This window comes from Artemia sp. Qi Xiang Cuo, chromosome 18, assembly GCF_049724085.1.
Source record: "Artemia sp. Qi Xiang Cuo chromosome 18, ASM4972408v1, whole genome shotgun sequence".
Lineage (NCBI taxonomy): Eukaryota > Metazoa > Arthropoda > Branchiopoda > Anostraca > Artemiidae > Artemia > Artemia sp. Qi Xiang Cuo.
Genome location: NC_142811.1, coordinates 12,820,019 through 12,830,385, shown reverse-complemented (window position 1 = coordinate 12,830,385; position 10,367 = coordinate 12,820,019). Strand labels below are relative to the sequence as shown.

The following is a 10,367-nucleotide window of genomic DNA, read 5'->3' as shown; positions in this document are numbered from 1 at the left end:
CCGTGGTTCGGTTACGTATTACTTTGGGCTTTTCTTTAGGCCTTCTTACCAGCGCCATCTTTCTTGAGTAAATTGGCGCGCCATCTATAGTATCATTTATAATTAAATTTTACCAATAAGCGAGCAGAAGAGGGAGTTTCTTGTCGCAAGGGCCGTTGTACCTGCCGGGAGTGTTACTCCCTTAAACTGCGGGGATCAGGTAGCAAGAACTACGCTTGCCCTCGCTTATTATCACGCCCACGGACTGATTTTTGGACTATTCTTTGGCATCCGATTGCAATGTCGGAGAAAAGCGATAAAAGGTGAAAAGCTTATTATCAATCCGGTACTGAACTTTTTAACACGTGTCATGAATGATGGACTGAAAATAGAGGTGATCACGGCAACTGCCCTGAGTTTTTCACTCTTGAGCAAATTATTGAAGCTAAAGCTGTACTGCATAAGGAGCTAAAAATCGAGACCCGGCTGATTAAGCATAGTAAAGAGAGGGAGGATGAGAACGTAATAGATATGTGCAGATGGTTTAACCATGCTGCAACTCGCGATAAAAAGCTGATTACTACCTTTGTGATCCTAACGCCATGCCCTGTTCCTACTGTCGGGGAATCCACCTCAGCGACAGCTATCTGTCGGCTCAACGAAATCAAGCGTAAGGTTGTTGGACTATACGAAATGGCACAAAATCGGCCATGGACTTGGAAACCGGGCGAACCCACGAAGGAGCCCCCCCTCCGGCCTAGTTACGCTGTTGTCATCAAAAAATTACCTGACAGCTTAAATACACCTAGTGCGCGAAAGGAATTTATTGACAAGGTCAGTCCGAACAGCGAGGACATAAGTGAGCTTCGTAAACTGAAGGGTGACTGGAAACTAGTGGTGAAATCTAAGAAAACTGCTGATACAATTGCCCTCAACACTGAAAAGTGATAAATGTGGTGTTACTGCGTCCGTACGCTCACCGAGCTATATTGGTGTACTCAAGCGCGTCCCTGAAGACCTGAATGAGCAGTCATTGCACGAACTTATCCCCTGTGCTACAAAGTTATGCAATGTGGATCCTCTCGTGTGTTCAAAGTTTATTTTGAGTCGCGACACAGAGCTCGAAATCTTCGTCCGCAACTCCATTAAAGTGCACTACGAAAAACTACCCGCCGAAGTATTCGTGTTCACTCCAAGACGATGCTACTCGTGTCATACAGTCGGTCATTTAGCATCCGAGTGCACCAATCAGCCCAAATGTTCCAGATGTGGATACGTAGAACATACATCTGATCGTCTCAATCCCTGTAAACAACCGCTTTTTTGCATAAGCTGCACCACTAGTGGACATTCTTGCTACAGCGTCCGTTGCTCGGCAAATAAACCTGCAAACGCAGACTCAAAAGCTAATAGGCTTGCCCGTGCTACTCAATGAACATTTTATCTTGGAATATGAATGGGAATTTCGCAAAAAGGCACCCAATAGTTTGTGAAATGCTAAAAAGCAATCAAATTGTGTGTATCCAAGAGCACTTTGCTCTTCCTATTTCTGTAGGTCAACTGGACATTTTCCGTGCTAATAACATGTATGTTGTTCCTGCTGTCAGAAAAAAGGACCAATGAAGGCCCTCCGGGGGATCTCGTGACGTATATTAGTAACGATGTTGAATCAAAGTTGTTTTTTTCAACGCAAAACATTCTAGCGGTTCAAGTGTGTAATTTTGTTGTTGTGAACGTATACATGCCAACCGACTATCGTGATGACGCATCTCTCTCCGAATTTGCGCAAAGTTTAAGTAAATTAGCTGAATGTCTTAGCAAAATCCGATTAGAAAGATTGCCTTGTGTAATATTAGGTGATTTTAACTGTCCTATGAGTGCTGAATTTACTGAAACTAACGCGCTTTTTACCGGTGATCGTGAAAGTATGGTACATGGTCTCCTAGATGATACATTCACCATTTTAGAAAAAAACCAAAATTTTACATACATACACAACACAGGAAGTACTTCTAATTTAGACCATGTTATTTGCTCTAAAGACCTACTCCCTACTTCAGTACGGGTGTCTGGCACTACTTTTACTTCTGACCATTTTTCAATAGAACTGCAAATCACACCTCCCGCTACACAATCTGAGCATCCACACCAAAATAACGCAGCAAAAACTACAAAAAAATGGACACAAATACGGGATTGGAATAATGTTAATACGTCGGTTTACTACGCAAGTTTCGGATGAAATTTTAGCTAAAATTAAAATCCCATTTAACCTTCTGATCCAGTCACGACGAATTGAACTGAAAGAGGCCCGACTTGAACTTGATATATATGCCGCCCAAATTACACACGCTCTTCGCTAAGCTGAGGAAGCTGCTGTTCCCATAAAGAAAATTAAGACTGGTACGCAAGTTTCAGGTTGGTCGCAAAATGCTGGCCTAGTTAATGCATGCAACCAGGCAAAATTTTGGCTTTCTGTTTGGAAGGAGTGTGGACGGCCGAGAATTGGGGTTGTAAATGCCGTTAGACTCCTTACAAAAGAAAGTTTGGAAAAGAATTGGCTCTCCACCGGTCTAATGTAATTGCTAAGTCTTCTGAAGATGCTCTACGAAATCCTGACCTTATATGGAAGACTCTTTTCCGAAAAGAAAGCCGAATTTTGCTGCATCTTCATTTCCTTCGAATCTTGGAGAACTTATTACGAACAAGAATTTAAATCCCCCTGTCCGACTCTTAGCGCAAAATACAAGGCAGAGCTGCATAATTTCCTATCAAGCACCGACCGTTCTGACGTTACTGTGTCGGTATCCGAGGTTCAGAACGTGCTCCGTCGCATTAAAGAAAAAGTCTCGTGGTGCTGATGGAATTTCTGCTCTTCATTTAAAAAACCCATCTTCAATGCTCATTCAGCACCTTGCCCTGCTTTTTCAGATGATTTTTGTGCAAGGTGTGGTTCCCAGTAATTTTTGCATAGGGTCCCTTGCCCTGTGCCAAAAAAGGGAAACCCCTGGAAGAATGTACGTCTTTTCGACCCATTACTATATCAACAACTTTTTGCAAAATTTTTGAGCTACTTATAACTAAAGAAATAAATGAGAAATGTTATGCACCACCCTCCCAATTTGGCTTTCAACCTGGTCTTGGCTGTGGCCATGCGCTAAGCGTCGTGGCTTCTGTCCTTATTGACGCTGAAAGCTCAGGCGAGTCGGTCGCGATTGGCATTCATGATGTCAAGCGTGCGTTTGATTCCCTTATCCACGACCAAATTATTCTAGAAATGGGAAAGAGAGGCGTCCAACGAGATGTCATAATGCCATTAAAGGACATGTATGAAAGCCTCCAGGCACAAATAAAAGTTGTTTCGCCCGAGATGAATATAAGGGAAATTTACCCAACCGTCCCAGTACGAAAAGGCGCCCGGCAAGGTGCTCCTACTTCTGCCCCGGCTTTTAATAACAGTGTTCTTCCAGCACAGGAAAATTACCAAATAACGTGTGTTCTGGATGGTATTGACCTTTTCTCTTCTGTGTTATGCTGACGATATTTTAAATATGAGCCGGAATATTGGTGGCATCGAATGCAATTTTGCTATTTTTCAAAAGCAATATGCTGCGATAGGCCTAGAATTTAACGCTGCAAAATCAGAGGTATTACTGTTTAATTGGCCCGAAAACCAAGTCCCGCCTACCATAGACCTTGGACAGACAAGTATTAAGCCAGCAGATCACATCATTTATCTTGGACTACCGATTGGTAAAACGCTGAGACACACACGACATCTATTAATTCAGCATCTCGAAAAGCGTACCGGTTTTGCATACAGCAGATTGGTTGCAACGAAGTTCAGCTTCAACCGGTTTATCCTTGCTCGGCTGTATACTGCACTAGCATTGCCCCATTTTTTATACCTGAGCCCTTTTTGGTGAACATTTCCATGCGCCACTAAACAGAAACTTCGAGCAATATTTTTTAAATATGCTAAGTACCTTTTAAGACCCCCTCCCTGGACACGTAACACATACCTCATTAATAGGTTTAAACTGGCAGATACCACTTTCATAATTGAAAATCAGATTTCACGTTCTAACAGTAAAATTGGTAACCACCCCTGGCATAGTTTACTCAAGCAGTAGTCAAGTGTAGAATTGTTTCTTATTTCTTGTCAGTTTAGTGTTATTCTCGTTTGTATCCGTTGATGTATTATTTGTCCCTTTGTTTTTTTTCTTCTTTTTTATTTTTCTTTATCTTTATTGTACTCTGTCTTGTGTTTTTGTAACGACGGGTTATAAATAAATAATAATAATATATATATATATATATATATATATATATATATATATATATATATATATATATATATATATATATATATATATATATATATATATGTATAAATATATAAATATATATTTATATATATATTTACATATAAATATGTATATGTGTATACTTTAAGAAATAACATCCATATTTATAAAGCCTATACAGATAAAGGTTCAAATTTATTTGAATATTAAAATATTATAGGCTATCTGTGATTTTGCATCAGCAGATATCTAAAAACATGAAGTTCAATTAATAATGGGTGGCAACAAACTCTAAGTAGAGAATGATCTGTGCCAATAAAAATTAATGCTCACAAAACAGATTTTTTATACCACTATATACATAAGGAATTTGCTCTTACAGAATACTTTTATAAAGAGGGAGGGGGAGAAAATTTCCTAAGCGGCGTAATATTGCAGAGACTTGCATAATGAAATCCCATATACCCAGGAGCGTTATACCGGAGATTTGAAGCTTTTGCATCCAAAAAGGCGAAATTTTGCATTTTTCCACGAACGTTGGTCACAGATGCAGGTACATTTTATTTATTTTTGTCAGCAGTGATCGTGTTAAACCAATGGTACTAGAATCATAGGCAGCGCAATAGCGCGGCCTAAGTAAAGAACGATGTTGGCACAATGTATTTTTTTTTCATACCATGGCGCTTCGTATCAAAGGAGTTGTCGCATAAACTTCAAAAAGGGCTGATTCGATTGGAAATTGGAGCGGCTTGTGCCCTTTTTAATAGTCGAAAGTGATTGGAAGGCAACTAACAACCTTTCAACGCCCACCATTTCCCCAAACACATCCAATCAAAATTTTGAGATAGCCATTTTGTTCAGCGTAGTTAATTTCCAGATAGAAATTACGTTTTTGAGGAGAAAACTCCACCATAGCCCTCAGGACAAGGGTTGTAATTTATGAGCTGGGGGCATATAAGGTTTTTTATAGAAGCCCTTGTCGCAGAAACGTCCAAAAAGGCTCATTCTATTGGAAATTCAAAGGGCTAGTACCCTTTTTACTAGTCGCAATTGATTGGAGGGTAACTAACTCACCTCTCACGCTCACCTTTCCCCCAAACACATCCAATAAAAATTTTCAGATATCCATTTTGTGCAACGTAGTTCAAAGTTCTGGAAATTAGGTCCTTGAGGATGACAACCCCACTCCCCCCACATTCCTCAGGGCAAGGGTTGTAAGTTATGCCCCGGGGCTATATAAGGTTTTTATAGAAAGCATTGTCGTAGAAACTGGAAAAGGGCTTATTCGATTGGAAATTCAAAGGGCTAGTGCCACTTTTAATAGTCAAAAGTGATTAGAAGGCAACTAACCCCCCTCTCACGCCCCCCTTTTCCCCAAACACATCCAATCAAAATTTTTAGATAGCCATTTTGTTCAACGTAGTTAAAAGTATTAAAAATTAGGTCTCTGAACTTTGGAACTTTGAACTTTGACTTTATTCAATATAAACATACAAATAAAACACAACTCCAGGGACTGATCAATGATCCCTAGGGCCTAAATGTAGTCCCTGGAGAACTCAAATATTTATACAAATACAATCACTAATTATTGAAAAACAACAAATTAACAAACAAACGAACTTTAAAAAAAAAACAAAAAACAAAAAAAAAATGATCAATGATCTCTAGGGCCTAAGTGGAATCCCTGGAGAACTCGAATATTCATACAAATACTATCACTAATTATTGACAACTAACAAATTGACAAACAAACAAACTTTGAAGAAAAAAAAAGGCACTGTACACTACATAAAAAAGAGATTCCTTCTAAAAACTATTTATTTGTACTAGTAGAAAGAAGATGTTTCTTATAATTATATTTAAATGGCGAAACTGAAACATAATCTTTTACTTCCAGCGGAATACTGTTCCATAATTTTACTCCAACGTATATGATTGAAAAAGCTGCTCTTTGCGTGTGACAGATATCCGAGATAAGAGAAAAATGTGTAGATGACGACGTTGGATAAGCATGATAATGCTATCCAACGATATGATCGCTGGATAGACGTTGATATGACGATAAATTAAAAAGGAAAAGTTGTGTTAGTCCTGGGGGTGCTAGACTATTCAAACATTTATGCTAGACTATTCAAATATTTTGTAAGATTTGAATTCTCTTTAAATTATAACAAAAAGAATTAGCCCAAACAACTATAATGCATATAAGGATAAACAAGAGTAAAATAAAGGGTTCGCAAAACTTTTTGCGGAAGTAAATTTTTAAATCTCTACAAAATCCCAGCTCCTCTTGCAATTTTTATAGAATTTTTATATTTAATTGTTCTTTCATTGACAATAATTCATCAATGATTACCCCTAAATATTTAAATTTGGAAACCCTATATATTAAATGTCCATCAGCTGTTAAAGATAGTTCAGTGTTTACTTTTTTAATAGTAGAAAAAAAATCAAGGAATTTGTTTTTTTAATATTAATCAGTAAACAGTTACCCCTCGTATATTTCATTAGATCATTCAACACGCTCTCCATGGTCTTAAAAAGGGTTTCAACACTTACAGCTCGGAATAATAAAACTATATCATCTGCGAATGATATTGTCAAACAATCTTTCATAAAATTTCTTATATCCGCAGTATAAACGAGGTAAAGGAGTGGCCCTAAAATCGACCCCTTTGGAATTCCGCAAGTTATTAGGTGCTCTAGTGATCTAGAGGGCAATAACCCCTCAGAGCCCTCGGAACAAGGGTTGTAAATATACCCTGGGGGCATATAAGGTGTTTATAGATAATGATGTTGTAGAAACTTCAAAAAGGGCTCATTAAAATGGAAACAAGGCCGGCTTTTGTCCCTTTTAATAGACGAAAATGATTGGAGGGTAACTAACACTCCTCTCACACCTATCATTTCCCCAAAGAGGCCTAATAGAAGTTTTCAAATGGCAATTTTGTTTAACGCAGTTGAAAGGTCCGGAAAATATGATTTTGAGGATTACACCCCCCCAACAGCCCTCAGGGCAAGGGTTGTAAGTTATGTCCTGGGGGCATATAAGTTTTTTTATAGAAACCGTTGTCGTAGAAAATTCAAAAAGGAATCATTCGATTGGAAATTGAAACGGCGAAAATAAATGTTAATATTACTTGATTTGTTAAAGTTATGAAAGTAAAAACATTTATATTTCTTCAGTAAAGCGCAAATTATGTACTGGCCTTGGGAAGGCACAGGGGTTATAAGCCCCGCTCATGTTAGTTTCTGATCGTTTTGAGTTTGACTTGGTTATTTATTGTAATTTCTGTTCGTTTTGGGTTTCACTTATTTATCGATGTTGGTTTTGGGTAGTTTCACGCTTGGTAGATTATTTTATTTTATTTTTGCTCATTTTTGGTTTAATGAAGATCTTTACTTTTCTTTGAAAAACTTATTTTGTAGAAAAAGTTTTTTTAATTAATATCAAGAAAGGACTCATTCAAATAGAATTTTAAATTTGTAATGCCTATTCAAGAAACAAAACAGATATTGTAACCAGTGGTGCCATTTTTTTTATTAGGCGTGCAGGGGGGGGGGGGCATGGTCCTCCTAGTTTTTTGAGGGGTCCAATTTTTAGGGTCTCGGGGCTTAAGAATTAATGAATGCAATTATGGAAGTAGGTTGCATTGGCGTTATGGCTACCACGGGTCCTATAAGTAGATTTTCGAAATAATACTTTATAATCATTCTTAGCCCAAAAAAAATTTTCATATTGGGACTTGAGTTAAGAAAAATAGATGCACTTGGCACATTACTGGTGTAAAAGTACAACTTGATTACTGTGTAGGACAGTGATGCCGGAACATCAAAGGAAAATCCGCCGGAGACCGAGATTTTACCGCCAAACGAGCATCTGGACGTGAGACAAAATTCTGGGGAGACATATCTGCGCCAACCAGAAACGGAGGGAACGGCTTCCAGCATAAACAGTACAGATATATCCATGAACCAATATGATAACCCCTGTCAACCGGTTCTGACTAACTATCCTGTCACTACCATCGGGAATCACACACGAAAATTCAACAGCTCCTATTTCTTGGCGTATCCATGGCTCAAATATTTAAAAGAATAGGACTCGGTATTTTGCTTCTGTTGCCGACACTTCAGTGGACCATCGCTAAGATCAGGTGACAGATCCTCGACGTAGGATTGTGAAAGCGGAAAGACAGTTCAGAGCTGGCAAGGCAGCACGAAAGCAGTGACTGGCATAAAGCAAGTACCATTTCCTGGACCAAATTTAAAGTTATTGAGACGGAGACGGCCGAATCTGTTGCCTAATGCCTCTCCAAAGAACAGGAAAAGGAAATATTAAAGAACAGACGGTGTATAAAGGCTCTGCTAAAAACTACAGCCTCACTTGGACGGAAAGGTCTTGCGTTTCGCGGCCGTGATGATGGAGAGTCCAGTGCCAATCGAGGGAATTTTGTTGAGACGATAGAACTTTTAACGGAAATCAACACGGACCTAATGGACAAGTCTCGCAAGGTCTATGGCCATTAATGTCACATGAGTACCAAAACAAATACATTTAGGTCATAGAAAATAAAATTAAAAGTTCTATCCCAAAAGAAGTCAGAGAAGCAAAATATTTTCTTGCTAACGAAACAAAAGATCTCTAAAAAAAGGAACAAACTTCCGATCTTAGTGTGCTATGTTCATGATATGAAAATCAAAGAAAGAGCCATAGGTTTCTACCACATGAGCAAGGTTGACGCTGAGAGTTTTGCCAACTTTGTTTACAAAGAAACAAAGGGTATCAGCTTTGACTGGTCCAAATATGCTAGACACTGCTATGACGGGGCAAGTGTAATGAGTAGACGTTTTTAAAGAGTGCAGTGCCCGTCTCCAAGAAAAGGCACCACAAGTGCTGTACACTCAATGTCATTCCCGTAGACTATACCTTGTTATTAGCAATTTTATGTAGAAAATACAAAGAATTTCGTCTGTATTTTCAGTTTTGCCAACAGTTTTTGGTTTTGTCCCCAATAGCAAAACTCGATACCAGTTGTTTATCGAGGCCCAGAAAACTGCCAACACGTCCGTGCTAAACAATTGAAAGGACAGTTGTCACACGTTGGTCTTACTGGTATAGATCAGTGGCTAAAATTCTGGTAAGATATAACTGCATACTCGCAGCTCTGTCAGTTGTTCAAGAATCTTCTGACAGCGAGGAAGTGGCAGAAGCTAGAGATCTTAAGAATCAACTAGAGTCGCTTCCCTTCATATTCAATTTGCAAGTCTTTCACGATGTTCTTGCCTCTCTCGAAGATCAACCCTCTTTCTGAACAACTGCAAACCCCAGATCCGATCAATTCAGACGCCTACACTTTAATCACCACAATAGAAAACCAACTGAAGACAATGCGTGATGTTGAGTATTTTCGAGTCCTATACGGCAAATCTAAGGAAATGGCTATTAATGTCAGAGCTGATCTGTCCGTAACAAGCGCTCTTGCTTCAACCATACCAACAAAATCAAAACGAGTTCAGAGGATATCTGGAAGACTCAGGGACTATTTGACGAAATCAACACTTGGAAAGCACAGCACCAAATCTGAGGGCCCAAGAACAGAAGAGAAAATGCGAAGAGAGTTCTGCGAGGTTTTGGACAGAGTGGTAAATGTGTTTAAAGAGTGTTTTTCAGTCCAGATGCCAATAGTAGAAGCCACACGATGCTTTAACCCCAAGTCCGAAGACTTCATAAACACAGATTTACTTCTCGGGATCGCGACATACTTCGATAAGGCTGAGATCGATGTTATAGAACTGAAGAGTCAAGCTTTGATAGATCGTGTATATGTGTTGCAGCTTCCACAGAAACTGGCAAACGCTTTAAATCTTTTCGAAAGCCTAGAAGGATTTAAAGAAGCTTATTCTGAGGTTCTTGAGGTCGTAAGGGTAGTCCTCACACTTCCGCTCACAACATGCTCAAATAAACGATTTTTTCTCTGTGTGGAAATTTGTAAAGGATTGCCTTCGGGGAACAATGGACAACGAGCGACTTTCGCATTTGCTTCTTATGTTCTCTGAAAAGGCTGCAGTGAAGGA

General features: G+C 39.0%; 1 protein-coding gene and 1 pseudogene across 1 annotated transcript in view; one reads left to right on the top strand and one right to left on the bottom strand.

The window, feature by feature from the left end:
* Nucleotides 1-10,367, bottom strand: part of LOC148941216 (neuroligin-1-like) — a 284,000-nt gene that overhangs the window by 86,263 nt on the left and 187,370 nt on the right. The window lies entirely within an intron of this gene.
* LOC148941217 (uncharacterized) lies at nucleotides 3,531-8,710 on the top strand (annotated as a pseudogene).